General features: G+C 40.0%; 1 protein-coding gene across 1 annotated transcript in view; it reads right to left on the bottom strand.

Annotated features, from left to right (window-relative positions):
• The window catches only part of SOX5 (SRY-box transcription factor 5), a 642,538-nt gene that overhangs the window by 376,907 nt on the left and 247,292 nt on the right, over positions 1-18,339 (bottom strand). The window lies entirely within an intron of this gene.

Raw genomic sequence — 18,339 nt, 5'->3', positions numbered from 1 at the left:
AAGCCAAAAGCATAGGAGTTTCCAGCTCAGAGGAGGGAAATTTGTCTGGCTTCCAGGTGTGATGAGCAAACCTCAGAAAGCTCTCGTCAGTTCAAAGAAGGAAGCCCAAAATGTGGAGTTTGAGGCGACCTTTAGTCAAGCCGTATAAATCTCTGAAATCTTCAGAGAGATCCAGGCCTGGGGTTGATTCTGAAACAGCCTTCTTCAGAAATGGACTGTTTGGATGTTGTTGCTTTTTTTTTAAAGAAATAAACAAATAACAACTTAAAAAAAAACAAACACCCACAAACCAAAATGATCAAACTTCTTCGGTATTTTATGCTGTGGGAAAAAAAGTACTATCACAAAGTAGTTTTCCAAAATTAAAACAGAATTTTAAAACAGAATAAGTTGTTCTGCCCTCCCTCCCCTTCTTCCCCACTGGCTCCAGTGGCAGTGACCACAGGAAGATTCAGCAGATGAACAGAAACAGAAGCCCAGATGAACGGAAGCTCATTTGTCTGTGGACATCTGCACTGGGACTGGTCCTTTAAGGGACAGGTTCTTCTGAAGGCATGAGACACACAGCCACAATCAGAAATGCTTACATACAAAATAATCCTTCATCTACCCCATGGAAAGTGGCTACCAGGCTGTTTTGCTTTCAGAGGCATCTCTGATGTCTTCATGGAAAACTCAAGCCCAGTGGCTGATGCGGTCCCATTACTCTTTGCTGGTGTAGTGAATGTGGATTATAGTCAGGATCAGTACAGGCTCATTTTCCAGCTCTGCTACAGATGAAGAAAAAACTTTTATGCAAACTGTCAGAATTTAATTAAAATTGGTATTCTCGAAGCTCTTCAGTCAGCCTGAGTCAAAAATCCTGATTTTTTCAGCTCAAAACCAGTGTTACGTTTGTGGTGCGCTAAACCTCTGGCTCTATCCAGATTTGAAATCATTCCCTTAGCTCATTTCTGTAGAAATGAAAAGAATAAAAGAGTACCACCCTCCACACTAAGCACTTTTGTTTTGTTTTGTTTTCCCCTAGAAAGTACAGGGTAAAGTATAAACAGGAATTAACACAGTAAAAGCAGCATATGCACAAAACTTGCACTTGCTACTCCACCTCCTCTTGTAACCTCGCTCCGCTCACAGAAACCCAGTTTTTTCTGTGAGGAGGAGCAAACTAATCCGAACCAATCCATTTGCTGATGCTCCTTCAGTACCTTCCCCCCAATCACTCTACCCATGGTGTTTGTTATTTCTTTCATTCATTTTTCTTTTTGTAAGACCAGAGCGCATGCAAATATGACAAAGGTTTGTGTGGTGGCTAAAATGGCATAGGAGCAGATTTTCCTTCTTTTCTATAAATCTTCTTCTTCCCTTCTGGCAACTTTTTCAGATATGTCAATCAGGGAAAAAAAAATATATATATATATATATATGTGTGTGTGTGTGTGTGTGTGTGTGTGTGTATATATATGTATATGTATTCATATATTTATTATATATTAATATATTAATAATTAACATGTCCCTGTTCACTGCAGGGGAGTTGGACTAGATGTCCTTTAAAGGTCTCTTCCAACACTAAGGATTGTATGATTCCATGATCCTATGACGGACTTTCTCATTTTGGAGGAATAAAAAGAAAGAATCTCTTTGCTTTCTTTTACTTTAAGGAACTGTTCTCTTTTATTATGTTAACCATTCTGAAAAAAGGTATTATATATCAGATGTTAAAACTGAACTAGAAAAAGAACTAGAACCAAACAAAACCAGTCCCATATCAGCACTGGCAACACAAACAAAATCACTGTGCTCCTGGTACACAAAATACAATACAAACTCTCAATTCTCTGAAAGTCCCACCTTTTAAAAATTATTTAATAAAACATCAAAGCCTCCTATTACTTCAGAAATCCACATCAGATTTGAGCCCTGATATGCAATTAAAAGAAAGAGCTAATTTCTGTATGGAAGTGCTCTACTTTTAAAGACATCTTTATGTAAGCAGTATTTTTTTCTTCCAAATTCGAACCGTAACTCTGTGTTAAGTGAAGAGTAAAATCTCCAGCTTGGATTCAAAATGGCAATTTTAAGTCTTAATGACCTTCACGTAGCACTTTTGAACATTACATTAGGAAGATAAGCCTTTGAAAACTTCAAAATGTGGGTAAGTAGGAAATATTTGAATAAGTAATTATGAAGGCTAAAGAAAAGAATGATATATATCATCGCTAGGCTGTATTCATAGAAATATAATAGAACTTGGAGAACCAGATTTTTTTTTTTTTTTAAATACTTGTATTTCTGTCTGTATGTTGCAGGTAACGAGACAGGCCTATATACAAAAGCACTGTAGCTCCCATAAGGAACATGCTCACGTAACAGTAGGCTGCTAACGCCTCTGAATTAGCAAAGTGCTTTTGTTTCAGTATAACCAACCGTGGCAACCTGCTCAAGTCAACCACCCCACCCCAGGAGCACTAGAGATAATAACTACATATGTCTCATACACAGATGTTAGTAGGCTTAAATCCTATATACATACATATACATATATACATGTGTGTTATACAAAAATATAAATATGCATAAATACACATAAATGTAAGTTAACTTGCTAATTCTAGGGATTCAGGATCTAGATAATAAGAAGTATTTTGGAAATAAGAAAGCAGTTCTTCACTGCTTGAATACAAGGAGTTTTTTAGAGTTGCCTGCAGGATTATCTATCTAAAACCCACGTAATTCTAAAAAGGTCCCTGACTTCAGATATCCTACGTGACTCTGGGAATTAGCCACAGTTCCTAGAAAGTTGAAGTCAATACCAGTATGGTTAACTCTAAGGCACTAGGCACACTGTGATTTGTTAGACTTGCCTGTTGCCACTCCCTAAACTGAACAAAGATAAACATGCATGATATCCTCATAAATGGGATTAAACAACAGTGCCCACTGAACAACGTTATCATTCATAATTTAAGAGTGAAAAGGAGAGCGAAGAGATCCCTTTCTGTTGCAGTTCACAGCAGGAGCAAATATTTATTGCAGTGCACAAGCTACTGTGCTGTCTCAACAGCATGTCAGGAAAAATGCACTGAAAAATGTTGTGCATTTCTCAGTTAGGCGGCCCTAAAGTACACTTGGGTCCTTTTGGCATTTGGTAACAGTAGATCTTTAATAGGGTTAACTAAATAATGTTTTAATCATGACCTCCAGGAATGTCTAACCCGTGCTACCTATCAGTGTTTCCTGTATGTCTTTTTTCTTTTCTTTTTCCTTCTACAAAGTTAACACTGTTCTGAAAATAATGATTAAAAACAAAACAAAACAAAAAAGCAAAAACACACAAATCAGGAATAATAAAAAAGGAGGAGGAGAAGGAAAAGTGCTGCATTTATGGTTAGTCAATACCTTTTACAAGGGAAACAGGGAGTTCCTGCAATATTTATTTTGGGATGCAAAACATACAAAAGCAATCTAGACTCCTGAAAGAACAGTAGTCCATTATCTGCTCATGTACTAAACTTTATGCCTAAAATTCAGTTTAATACATCTTGAAAAAAAAATATATATATATATATATATGTATAATAAAAAAGAATAAAGCCCAGCAGACAGAATTTCTCTAGTAACCTTAACAAGTTCTGAACATCTTTACAGCGTGGGCTTAAATCTCCTATGCAAGGTCTGAGCTTTAAATAAAGCTTGGTTTGTTTTTGGTGGTAAGAGATACAGCTGCATTGAGAGGGAGGATTACAGAAGAAAAACGTTTCACTTAATTTTAAAATGCAATGGATCAAATGCTTCTGATACAGCTTGTCTGACTTTATTTGGTGATCTGGGACACTGAATTATTTTATTATCTCATATTTTTTTAAATTGTTGCCAAGAGCCACACTCCCTTTACGGAGTGGGAGCTGTACCTATTTACACCAGCTAAGGAGTCTATCTAATAACATTTCTGAAGAGACATGAATGAGCCGCACATGAAAAAGAATGCGAAGTAGTGAATATAAATTTTGCATGCAGGGACCTGGTTCCTCCATTTGAAGATATAACAACGTAACTTTACTCCCAGTGCTGGCAGTTAACAATTACAACCCAGGCCAACTTTCAGGCCAGCCCTGCCAACACTCCTCAACTATGGGGTTATGTAGAGCTTAAGTCTAGTCTGAACCCAAGTTCTGCAGTTACTAATCAGCATATTAATTTGTTCCACCTTTTATAGCAAACCCAGCAGTGCTGCTGCTGAAAATCCTAATGGTAGAATCAACAAAAATAACAGCACAGTGGTTGACTTCCTCCGCCTGAGCCAAGCCGCCAATGGCTTCTCCCACATTGCCCCACCGGGCTGCCCAGGCCGCCCCTCAGCCCTCCCCTCCACATATCTGGGGGTCACAGAGGTGAGGTCATTTCATCACTCTTTGGAGGGGAAGAGAAAAAAAAAAAAAAAAGAGAGAGAAAGAAAAGAAGTAGGGGGAAAAGCAAAGCGTCTGCTAAAATCTGACTTCATTTGATTTACTCTCCAAGACTGTTTTTTATTAAATATGTTTGACTGCTATCTCTAATTAAATGTAGAATTAATTTTGGCAAACTAACCACAGATGCAGTTTATGTTCAATTTTATCAGACAGATTTATTTATAAGCTGTCAACTTCTTGAAAGACTTCATTTTGGAGCAGTTTTAAATTGCTAACAGTAGCTGTAAATGGGGCTACTGTTCTCCCGAAGACTAAAGAAGAAGTATGCTATAAATGTCCATTCCATCTGTGAGGAATCATAAAACAATCACATTCCTTTATATTTTTTTTCCCTCCCTCTTAGGACCTTTATTAAATTAGTTCAACTCAATTAAAAATAACTTCAAAAACATTTCGGGGCCCTTTGTTTCAGGGAATACTTGGAACTCTCTGCACGGAACGTCACCCTTTTCACTAATCCCCTTTGCTGAAGGGAGGAGAATGGTGGCATTGTGACTTCAGACAGTGCTTTCAAGGGTCCCTACTGTACCGAATTGAGGTCACCGCCAGACAATGCCCCGCGCCCAGCAGCCATTCAGGCAGTCCTCACAACTCTATCAAACGCGTCTTTCTTCCTCGCGCGCGCTTTCTCTCGTGGCGAAGTCACAGGACAATGGAAAAAGCCTCCAGCGCCATTTATGGTCACCATATTTGCACATGACAAAGTCTATTCTTCCTGGTTCGCCAATTCCGCCTTGAAAAAGAATGAAGCCTGGATAGATTTTCCCACCATTACAGTTGTTCAAACTTAGTTTGGATTAAAAAAGGAAAACTCTAAAAACAACAAAAAGCCTGCTGAAGAACAGCAAGTGCTGCCTGAGAGAGTAACTACTCCAGTCCTTGCTATTTTGGTACACGGAGAGAAGCAGCAGAGACAAGGAGAAGATTAAATACGCTACATTACAACCTGCCTATGCATGGCTGAGCGTAGAGTTTAGTGAAAAATGAAAATGAATGATAAAACAGGGGCTGTTATTTCTCATTGCATTGTTTGCTGTTAGCAACGTTGTAAAACTCACTGTTGGAACAGCAACGCGGAAGCTAGCATGCACCGTTTAGTTTTGCTGGGAAAGGTTTAGCAGCGTCCATAGCAGCAGCAGCAGCAAATCCATCGCTGCACCACTGCTGCTATTCCTGAAGATGTACCGCCAAAGTTTTACTCCTTTGAGCAGAGGAAAAGCAGAGAGAGACAGAGTGAGAACACTGCGTTAGATTCGGCGAGCTTGCTGCCAGAAAGATCTTGTATTCTACATATGCGTTAGAGATACAGTAATCTTCACAAATATCTGAATGAAAATGTGCCACTGCTTAAAGAGCGTTTATAACCAGTGCTGAACATGACATTTGCACGGCCTCACCCACGCAACTCCAAAACACACACATCTTTTTTTAGTTAATCGGGAATCGTGAACTACCCCCCCCCCCCCCCCATGCCTGACAACAGGGAGCACAGCAACCTCACCTGCTGACAGTCAAATGCCATTAATCTCTTCGTTAGGGAATAATCACAGAGAAACCCTACAATGAGACTTCACTTCTTTCTTTATTTCTCTTCCTCACACTTATGGCAAGAATTTTTTCCCTTCATTTTGTGCCATGCTGTTTTCACCAAGCTGCTGCACACTCCTGTCTTCCTTCCCAAAAAACACCTTCCAGCCTCATGCCATAATGCTGCCTGTCAACCCTACCTGCAATATACGGGTACCCCACAGAGAAAGCAACCATGCAACAAGGGCATCAACTTGATGGCTGAGTTTTGTTTTATTATTATCACTATTTTGACCGGGATGTAATATAGTTAAAATGAATTACAATACTTAGTGTGCCTGGAGCAGTTTTCTCAAGGAACTAGCATGATGCTAGGGACAACATTCTGCTGTCACTCACAAGGAAAACAAACAAATACTTAATTCCAACCGACTTTAGGAAATCCTGGAAGTATGGGCTTAATTTAAGAACCTTCACCAATATGAACAGTCATCTGAATCAGATGGGAAATGTGTAATTCATGCTGAAACTAATGGTGTGTAAGCGTTGAGGATCTATCAGGAATGAGTTACTCAGCTGGTAAATCTACTTGAGAACTACGGATGAAAAGTTCTACAGAATGATAAACCATATTGTTAATGTTAATATATTAAAAAAAAAAAAATCTATAGCATTTTATATTTAAACAGCAAAAATGTATGTGTTGGAGTACTGACTCATGGGTTCCAGACATGTGGAAAAGACAGCCAACATTTTAATACCACTGAGTTACTTCCAAATTTGCTCCCCGCGTTTCGATTGCACACAGACCCAGAAAAGGGTGAGTCAGTACCACCAGTGCATTCTTATCTGATAGAGTAAAACTTAGCGATCTGATTGTATGTGAGAGTCATCTGTAGGCTGATGGCCAAGGTTTTCTGCCTACAAATGGCAGCCCATGCCAAACTGCAGAAACAAATTAAAAGATTGGAGAGAAGACTTCTTGAAAGTTTGCTCAAGTACAACATTATTTCTTTTCTGTTCACAGGGAAAAAAGAAAAGACTTTAAGAAAGAGAGACTCTCCAACGAAGGAACATAAGAGTAGAAAACCTTCCCTGAAAGCACATGGTAACAAGGTTTAACGCATGCATTTATTGTACTGAACAACACTTTGAAATTGCTCTGTGAGGCAAACACATGTTCAGGTGTTTTCTTAATACATTTTACTTGAGATTCCTTACTTTTTGAAATAAAAAATAAGGACATATGTAAGTACGGTCCATCTCTTGAATTATACTTCTTGAAAACTTCATTTCTATAGCTTCTACACGAGGCTGTATTTTAAACAATACCAAGGGCTTTTGTTTGCTACGTAGGAAGCAAACCGATTTTGAAATTTCTCCAGGATGCCAAAACCACATGGCAAAAACATAATTACTTACCACTATTATTTGTGATTTAATCTGTTTCTGAATCTACTGTGCTTATGGGAAAGACATGTTCTACTGCAGCAGGATAATCTATGTCCTGAAAGAAACTTCTGCCTATAATGTAACATTGAATGATTTGAAGACTGGGACTGGAGGGATGAAAATGGGGAGGAGCGGAGCAGAGCAGAGCAGAGTAGAGCAGAGAGGAGAAACAACTAGTCCTTCTACAATGAGCCATGGGCAACAGCTAAGTTTACCCCTGCTTGTTATCGGTGGTGGAAGGTGAGTTGACACAACAGGTGAGAGATGCATATTTTCCTGCCTATTGCTGTAGCTGTGCATGTTCTTTGCCCTGAAGATTACTTCAGCATTCCAGGTGATAGCCTCTGGCTATGGCTTGACAAGTTGAAATGTTTCTCCCTGGAAAAAAGCACTGTTGGATGGCACGAGGAAGCACCACTCTTATAGAAACTGCTGAATCTACTGAATCAGATATTATTTATCCTTATAATCAAAAGTTAATGTGAACTACATTCATATTCATATCACACATTTAAAAAAAATATGCAACAAATTAAAACCAATTACGACTGAACTAAATAAAGTAGACAGCCCCTCAGCACTGCAACTGTTTTTAGATCTCAGATTTAAATTCTCTTGTTTCAGATTCAACTCTTCTCTCCATCATACAACAGCACTTAACAAGTGGGAGGAGACAAGAAGTCCAGCTTTGCCTTCTGGTGGGAGATCTCCCTTCATGCTCAATATTTTCCACCACCTGAAGTGCACATCATTAACTCTGCAACAGAACCGGCTGCTCGAATGAGCATCTGATGCAAGGACACAGGCACTGATGATCTTTAGGCCAAAATTTTCAGAGCTTTCTGTAGCTGCACATATGCAAGCTAATTAAAGCATTGCTGGAATAATTCCTCCATCCTTTGCAGCTCATCTCCTACAGCTATCTGAAGGATTGCAGGCTGGGTGCTTGCTCACTCAGTTGTGTTTCTTTGAAAAAGGCTGGGCCTGGGCAGAAGCAAGGAAGGAAGGTCACTTTTGCCTCTCTTGCCCTTCCATGGCAAGAGAGAAGAGAGGGGACAGAGTATGTGTGTGCAGCTACTGGGGAGTCTCAAACTGAAGCAGCACCCTAGCTGGACTCGGGAGCTCAGATAATGCCTAGCCAGGTTCTTCAGATGATGAAAAGGGGCTGTTCCTGGAGTCTCAGGCTCAACTGTAGACAGTTTGCCATAAGAGAATTTAGAGGCTTTTTTGTGGCTGCCAATAAGAGTGGGTGAACACTGATGCCCTTCAAACATATACAATGTGTACAAGCACCCAGCTAATGTATAGCAGTGTTGCAGTGAATGCTATTTATGCCTTGTGATTAAGGTTGCTCAACAGAATCACTGTAGGCCAGTTGTTCAGTTTGCACTCACTGGAAGGAAAAAGAAGAAGAGAGCATCAACAGAAGAACAACCAGTAGCATCTGAAAAACACATTCTATTCCAGATGTACAGGAAAGACTTTTTATAAGGGCATGTAGTGACAGGATGAGGGGAATAGGATTTAAATTGGAAGAGGGCAGATTTAGACTAGGCATCAAGAAGAAATTATTTACTGTGAGGGTGCTAAGACACTGGAGAAAGTTGCCCAGAGATGTTGTGGATATCCCCTCCCTGGAAGCACTCCAAGGCCAGGCTGGATGGGGCTTCGAGCAACCTGGTCTAGAGGGAGGTGTCCCTGCCTGTAGCAGGGGGTTGGAACCAGATGATCTTAAAGGTCCCTTCCAAATCAAACCATTCAATGACTCTATATAGGAATAGGTAGGGGAGGGGAGGATACCAGGAACCGAACTATATTTGCTTTAATTTGACCACAATCTATTTAGACGCACTTTGAAAACCACTGAAATTACTGTTTCACTGTTAAAGGATTCAGGCATATGATTTTCTGAAAAAACAAACAAAAAAATAAAATGAAAAACAAACAAATACCATTCTGCTTAAAACAGTCAGTAAAATCTAAGAGGATGTCAGGCACCTCTACCAGGATAGACAGATAGACAAACTGAATGAGAGATGGCTATTGTTTCTAAATGCCTACATCCACAAAGATAACATAGTATGGGTCACTAAGATACCTTCAGAAACCTAACAGGACAATAAAATCTTTAAAAGGACAATGCTGACTGAAAAATGCAGAAAGGTATACTCTAAATTAAACACTAGTATTTTCTGCAGTGAAAAGATATTTAAGACTGTTAAAATGCAATTGAATTTCTAAGGGCTTCTGAGTACATAAGTAAGTCTACCAGCTAAGCTAAAGCAATATGACTTGCGGATTTCCACAACTGCAAGGAAATGAAACTTAGTTTAAATTTAAACTGCTTTCACTCCATGAAGTTTTACTCCCTTGCATCTGGAGCAGGCTGTCGTACCCAGAGATCAACAACAACCTTCACAGGGGGTTAGCTCAGCCCAGAAGCCTGATGAGATGCAGCTAAATATTTGTGGATACTGCTGTCTGCTGCTGATGACTCAGTCTCCCCTCTCTCATAAAGTCCTTTAAAGCATTTCCACAACAAGGCCATGATCCTGAAAGCTTACACTGACAGGGAGATCAAGAACCAAGATGTCAGTTTCCTTACACTGAACTCATAGGAGCTTCACAAGAGTAGTGGACCAGCCCTAGCTTAGTCTTCATCAGTTCATTATTTGGATCCCAAGGAGGTTTTTTTGTTTGTTTTCAGTGCTTATTTCTGGTTTGATGGCATCTGAAGAACTTTCGGACTCACTTTTATGTTTCTGGAAAGCAGGAAAGCATCTATTATGGGAGACCTTATAAATATAAATTAATGTGATCCCCTGTAGAGAAAACACATGAGATCTCAAGTCCCCTTAATAACACAAAAGGGATACCTGAACATAAGTGTAAAGATATATTAGTGCTATGTTTTCTTTTTTATGAGAACAATTTAGTTTTCCCCTGTTCTTCCAGCCAGACTTGGCTTGTGTGATATTGAAAGAAGAATCATATACTTTCAGGATGGCTGACAGTCTGCTTTAGGCATTATATCTGAAAGCAAATCATCAGAAGCAAGGAAATTGACATTTAGAGAGAGAATAAATTACAGGGCATTGAAATATCTGTACTAGAGTTGTAAAAGATTGAAGAAAAAAAAGACCCCAAAATAAAAAAAAATCACCTGATCCTGGCAGTGGAGGAAGATGGAAAGATGGAAGAGGAAAGAATGATTTTGAAGATGTGTTGTGAATGAGGCAAACGATGGCAGGAAGGAAATAAAACCTCACATTATCAGACAGTTGGATCCTGCTTGGGAAGTTGGATCCTCTCCCTGCCACAGCTTATGCAAGGTCAGCCATGTAAACTGTTTTTCCCAGGTACTCCTATTTTCCTTCTTTTCTCTGTTCCTAACTTTCTGGGTGTAGGACTCAAAACCGATATGCAAAACTACTGAGCATTTGCAGCTGCAAGCCACACCCTTTGACATATCATTCTGACCAAAATAAGTGCTAGATAATGTTTACTATTGAAAAGGAATACACAAAATGAGGCCATTTTTCAAATCTGAAACTGTCTTGGATGCATCATGTTAGCAAAATCTCTGCTCCCTACCTTCCCATCTGTGAAATGAAGATATCCCCCTTCTTCAACTTTCCAACACAAGTATTGTGATGGGAAACCAAAAGTTTATGATGTGCTTTGATAGTCTCTAGAACAGTGCCACATGCAGAGCTATGAAAAAACTATTCTACCTTCAGAGCAAGAATGATATGTGATTGAATGGTACAGTGCTACACTCTGTAGAATAAGGAATAATATGACATTGAACAGTTGCTCATTAAATGACCATCTTCATCCCGCATGCTGAATCGGGCTCTGTGCAGAACAAAAATTGTGTACAATCATATAATTTTACACTGTATCATACGTACAGACAGAACAAAATTACACAAGCAACAGTGTCAAGCAACGTAATTAGAGTGTTTGACTCTGCAAGCAATGTTATTCTAACACAGCTTTTGTGTGTCTCATTTCCTACATCTCTCAAAAAGGCAAAGGGAGAAAAGAGGGGATTCACGACATTTATCACGCTGCCAACAACATACTCACCCCTCTGCCCCACAGCCTCCAGCTCTGCTCCTCCACCTCTACCTTCTGCTAACATCAGTGATCACAGGCCAAAATAAACTCACTGCTGCCTGGCCCTTACACAGCACGTCTTCTGTCAGAGTTCCAGAGACATTTGATGGTAACAAAAGAAAGAAACCTATTCCAGGTTCCTGATAAAAGTATGCTTGTCCTGTTCTCTTCCTTAAATCCTTCCCATTTTATCTACCTCTGTATTTTCTTTCAGTTCAGTCCTATCTGTCTTGTCCATTATGATTAACTCACCATTCTCACTGTCCAAGTCCTAACCCTTCCCTTACTTCTCTACCTCAGCATACCCCAAAAGCACATGAAGTAGACGCATACAGATAGAGTGAAGGGCATGACAAAGGCACATCCCTGACTCAGAGGTATCTGCCTGGGAAGCTTGAAGTCTTTGCTTCATCTCTTTGGGGTATTAAAACTGTAAGAAAAAAGAACTATCACCTTCTCTCTCTCTCTTTCTTTATTTTTTTAATTTTAAAATGGGTGAATAAAGTGTGGGTTTTTTTTTTGTTTTTTGTGTTTTTCTTTTTTTCGTCTCATATCATTCAAACTAAGAACAGTAAACAAACAAGAATGACTGTAAGGTCAGCCCAAAGGTCCATCTTGCCCGGCATCTGCTCTACAAGAGTGACCAAAACAGATGTCTGGGGAACAGCAAATTTAAATAAATCAATATATCTGCCTGAGGCAGATATTCAACACTTTACAGTCTTAGAACAAGAAGTGTTTGACAACATCAAAAATATTTGTCTATTGCAGCCCCTATAAATCTTAGTTACATACACAGAAATTCCACTGAAGGGACCATAATTGTTGAGACCAGACAATAATGGACAGTAGGAGAAAACAGACATAATGCGACCAATAATTCTTGTGGTATACCATCCCTCCACACTGTCACTTTCTCTGCTCGTGCAGAATATGCTGGTAAGAAGTCCACTTACATGAGATCTTATGTTCTCCCTCCCGAAAACACACAGTCTTCCCTCTCATTTTTCTGCTCCGTTTGCCAACAAAAGAGGCTTTCTTGTGGTTTTACACGACTCATTCTTCTGTGGTAGACACAAACTCACCCACATTGGTAAAGCATTGTAATTGCAGGCTTGAGCTGCTATTAGACAGGTCCCAAAGGCCTTTAGATCTTGGTTAACCCAGACTGATTTCTGAATGACTCTGGCCAGTCACTTCTCTGTTATGTTGCCAATCTAGCCAAATAACACAAAAATTACCCAACAAAAATAAGTACTAGAAAGCAAAGTGACAAAGATGGGAATGGACACCTGCTTCTCTACCTCAAATATTTTTTAACATTCACCATAAACTACTAAATCTTCTTGAAAATCATCAGAAATAAGGGAAAAAAATTGAGTGAAAATGAAGGTGATAAGGGAAAGAAAAAAAAAAAAAAAAAAAAAAAAGAAAAAAGAGGAACCCTAGATAAAATAAAACAGAGAGGTCAGAATCAAAATAAAGCAACTGTTGTCTCAGCAGCATTGTGCTCTCCTTCCCTGCAGCTGCTCATCCACTGGCACAGACAGCAAGCTCATGGCCTTTGTGAGATGTGGCACAGCAGCGGCACACTGGTCTTTGGTACCATGCTGGCAAGAAGCAACCACACTGCTCCAGGTATCAAAGGAGAGAAGGGCTAGAAATACTTGGAGGGAGAGGTTAAGCATGGCAAAAAGCAGATGTGCACAAAACAAGGGTGTCACCTAGCACCTATTTTGCTGTTAATGTTTTTTGAAGGCTGTGGTCATCTTCATAAGGAAAAGGTGAGAAACGCCCCCTGAAAAAGCAGCTTTGTTTCCTCTTTCTCAGTCCTCCTACGTTGGACCTCTTGATATACAGTCCCAGGCTTTATTTTTTAGCAGAATTCAGGCTGCTGAGCTCCTACCCATGGCCATAGTTCTCCCTGACATCAAGGCTGCCCACACAGCACAAAGCTGCTGTGGGTCCACATCAGAGGGCTACAAAGACAATTAGGTGTCTGGAGTATCCCTCTTATGAAGAAAGGCTGGGATACCTGGGTCGGTTCAGCCTGGAGAAGACTGAGAGGAGATCTTACTAATGCTTATATCCATCTAAAGAATGTGAGTCAAGCAGATGGGGCCAAGCTCTTATTGGTAGTTCCCAGTACAGGGATGTGGAGTAACACGCACAAATTAGACCACAAGAAATTCCATACAAACATGAGAAAGAACTTTGATGGTGACAAAGCACTGTAATGGGCTACCCAGAGAGGATGTAGAGTCTCCTTCTCTGGAGATATTTAAGACCCTCCTGGACACTTTCCTGTGTAACCCTCTGTTTGGCACCTGCTTTAGCAGGGGGTTGGACTTGATGACCTCCAGAGGTCCCTTCCAAACCCTGCGATCCTGTGGTTCCATAATTATTACAAGCACTGTTCGGGCTTCACAGCTAACAGAGCTTCCTAAATTCATCACTGTAGAGTAGCACATTTTGGCATATTATTTCAGGAAGCAATAGTACTGATTTCCTTACCAAATTATATATAGAATGACCCACTCCTGTTAGCACGTGAGATTATTATTTTTTTTCTAAATAAATACTACCCAAGCAGTTTCAGCAGCAAATTGTGATGAATTCATTTTTAAAGCAGGAAAATCTGAAAGCTCTTCCATCAAGATCTGAATGAATGGCACCAGGGACTCTGAGTGTTTTGAGCCTGCGGTTTATGATACATCTTATGAAAGCAGAATCATGTTGTGTTTTATGTATCTGATGTAGATTGCAGTGTCATTATTATGCTAGTTAACTGCAAACAATTAATCAAAGGGAACTGACAAGGAGACAAACAGGAAATGAAGCAAGAGTTAAGATTATTTGTTGAAAACAATGACAGTGTCCTGGAGGGAACAGCAGAAAAGTTATTAATTGGAGAACACCTACTCACTGTCTGAATCTAAGCCTGCAAAGCTTATTCTTTCCAAGTCTGATCACGGGTTCAAAAGGGACAGTGGAAGCCCATAGAGTTAACAGAAATGAAGTCAAGAAGATATTGGAAGGAGATAAAGTATTGCTTGGGACTCCTGCTTCTCTCAGGGAAAGCACAGGGATTGTAGGTCACCTGGGTTTTACCTCAGACTTCCCCTTTTTAACATTTTTGTCTGCTTGTGTTTTACCTTTCTTCGCAAAAGCAATGCTTTGCTTTTTAAAAGCTGCTTTGAGCCAATTAAGCGGAAACCGCAGCTGGCAACAGGAGAAATAGAGGGGCATGCAAACAAGACAGTTTCTTATTTAAAAGAGGAATCTGGACTTGTCAGTGAAGGATGTACTGAGTAAAAACAAGCACGGGTCTTTCTGTGAAACTGAAATAAGAAAGCTTCATTCCATACATCCTCAAGGAGACTATGCATACTTCTGTACATCCATAGGTACGATAGCAAAAACACCGAACAAATATAAACCCAAGCCTGACCTTTGTGGCTTTGTCCCATCCTTACAAGCAAAACAATGGAAGATCTGAGCAAGTTCCATTTTTTCTAGTACAAAACCTGAGCTTTGTGATGTGAAGGTGTGTCCCATGGGTTCAGCTCAGCACCTGAACCAAATGAGTCAATCTTCAGAGGTCAGCTCTTCTCCGGCTTCCACAGTTTTGGTTGGTATTTCAAAACTATCCGAGCCTCTGAGATACTATCTATCTATCTGATAGTGGCTGTAGCCGCCAACTTTCTTTTATATAATCTCTCCCCATTTTTCCTATGTAAGAGTCTTAAATGGAGTTTGTTCCAGACTATTAACCTATGACAGAAGACTGCAGAGATAAGATTTCACTGACATATAGAACAAAGAAAAAGAAAGGGTGTGAAAATTGCAATGACAAGGTTGCCTTGGTAGTTTGAGATGTATGAAATGAAATGAAATAAAATACCTGGCAAATGTTTGGATAACACAGGTAGGGCACAATAAGCAAATCACTCCGGTTGACTCATTCAGAACTACATTTAATAGAAGGCATAAAGACTGTTACATTTAAGAACCTAACTCCTGAACTATAACTTAAAAAATTCAGCCAGTACTGTGCTGCTTTACAGAATGAATGACATAAGCCCTGCCACAAAGGTGGTATATTTTCAAACTACAACGTGTCTAAAGCAGGCAAAACACTAAATTACCTGAAATAGTAATTTAGTATATATAGTACCTGAAAATAGTACCTGAAAATTCTATCTCTAACAGGAAAAGCCATGTCACTGGGAAAGCCACCCATATAACATTTAAACTCAGTCTGTTTTCATGGGTTACATGGGATCGAGCTATGTTCTGAAGGTGTGCCAGAAACATTCTTCCGTCTTTGGTTGGGCAGAAAGCCTTAATGTAATCTAGAGTGAAGATGGTTTTAAATGCAAGATGCCATCATTCTGCAGAAGAAGGAAAAGGACTGAAAGTACAGCCAGACTGAAGGGGTTTGTTTTCACACTTACTGTTGCTGAGCAGGGGCAAAGCCCACTGAGTGACATCCCCCCATTCTGCTGGGGAGCAGATAAGGTTTCAAAACTACCTGTTTTGCTCACTAGCACCTTTTAAGCCTAATTTCAAGTCATCCTCAGAGGTACCTCCTGGGGCAACGCACACCAGGACAAATGAGACGATGAGAGATCTGCAGCACCAAGTTAGCTGTACGCTCGTTGAGTACACATTTTTACACTGCATGGCCCAGGCTGTCATACAATGCCTATATGTAGCCCTATGGACAAGTGTATATTGCAGTGCAAACAGGAAAAATACTACACTGTTTGTTTTTGTTAAGAATCCAGAACACAGTGTTTTGCTTAGGAAAAAAAAAATAAAGAAAAAGAAAAAAAAAAAAAAGAAAAAGAAAAAAAAAAAAAGTCTAAATGAATGGGTCTTTTTTTCCCCCATTGTTTATGCCCATAATTTAGCAATGCATTTACTAGCCACTGTAATCATCAAACAGGCCTTGACAATTAACAAAGAAACCATGAAAATTAAAGTAGTGAAATGGAAATGAATCACAGCTTCACCACAGCAGAAAACATCTTTCTGAAGAAAGACAGACTAGAATGAACAGTACTCTAAGTAAATTACATATTAATTAAATGAATTAGCAGTGTTACTATTGTCCCACTTGGCTACTCACACACATTTTACAAAGGGACCCTCGCAGCTTTATGAGTTTCTCTCTTTCTGCCACATACTTGCATAATGCCTGTTTCCTAACTGAGATTCCTGTTTCCAGTATTGATGGATGATGGTAAATCACTCTACACATCCCACAGCAAACCAACCTCATGCAGACAATCTCCAGCAGTTATCCCGAATGGTGCCCTTCATTACACCTATATATTTTTGGCAAAGGATCTCTGCACTCCTACGTGTATGCTGGCCAGGATAATACTTTACAATAAACAATAGGAGTGTGTTCCCCCTGTGCTTCTGCAGGCTCCCTTTTCAAATGCAGAAGTGAGCCAGACAACATGGAAGTACAATACTGCAGTATTTTCTAAGGCATGACACAAAGTCCAGTTCACAATTCCACAGTCCAGTGTAACTCTCAAGACTTCAGGTGCCCATTGGTTTCCCAGGAAGTCAGAGCGACATTTTAAACTCTATGGCTCTGAATTATTAGATGCCCAGAAATGACAGAATCACAGGGGTTGGAAGGGACCTGCAGAGATCATCAAGTCCAACCCCACTGCTAAAGAAGGCACACTACAATAGGTCACACAGATAGGTGTACAGCTGTGTCTTGAATATCACCATAGAAGGAGACCCAACAAGCTCTCTGAGAAATCTGTTCCAACGCTCTGTCACCCTTACCACAAAGCATTTCTTCCACATGCTAGTACGGAACTTCCCACATTCCAGTTTTAGGCCATTACTCCTTGTCCTACCTCTATACACCATTGAGAAGGGCCTGGCTGCATCCATTTGCCTTCCACCTCTCTTCAGATATTTACAAACATTTATCAGATTTCCTCTCAGTCTTCTCCAGGCTGAACAGACCCAGGTCACTCAGCCTTTCCTCATACAGGAGATGTTCCAGGCCCTTTATCATCTTTGTGGCCTTCTGCTGGACTCCTCCTAGGACATCCCTGTCTTATTTGAACTGAGGAGCCCAGAACTGGACACAGTAGTCTAAAATTGGCCTCACCAGAGCAGAGTAGAGGGGGAGCATCACCTCCCTTGACCTGCTGGCCACGCTCTTTTTAATGCACTCCAGGATGCCATTGGCCTTCTTGACCTTCAGGGCACACTGCTGGCTCATGGTCAACAGATAGACAGATCCCCAGTGGTGAAAAGAGAAGCCCGGCTTCCAGGCTTCCTTCCTACCTCTAAATGAGTCTTCGCACACAATATGGTGAGTCAGGATAAAGGTACTGGGATGGATGCAAATTGTGGGTGTTGAAGGCATGCCAGGAAATAAAGATGCCAGTGGCCATGGTAAGATAGGCATGGACTGCTAAGGTGATAAACATTTTTGTAGTCTTTGAATATGAGATATACCTGACTTGAGGACTTCTGCACATGGCAAAAAAATACATCTAAAAGAAATGACCTTACAGAAAACATAAGGAAACCTGAGGAACAAGTATAAGCCATAGCCTTATTTTCTTAGCATGCATATTGTCAACAACAAAGGAAAAATCAAAACAGTATTTGGAGGAAAGAAATTAAGCACAATTGATTTTGTAACTTAGGATAAATTTTCAAGCATTGTGGTTTAACAGTTGACAATTCTCTAAAGGAAATTGGCCTCCTGATGCTGAGGAAA

This window comes from Excalfactoria chinensis, chromosome 1 (assembly GCF_039878825.1).
Source record: "Excalfactoria chinensis isolate bCotChi1 chromosome 1, bCotChi1.hap2, whole genome shotgun sequence".
Lineage (NCBI taxonomy): Eukaryota > Metazoa > Chordata > Aves > Galliformes > Phasianidae > Excalfactoria > Excalfactoria chinensis.
This window is presented reverse-complemented; position numbering and strand designations above follow the sequence as displayed.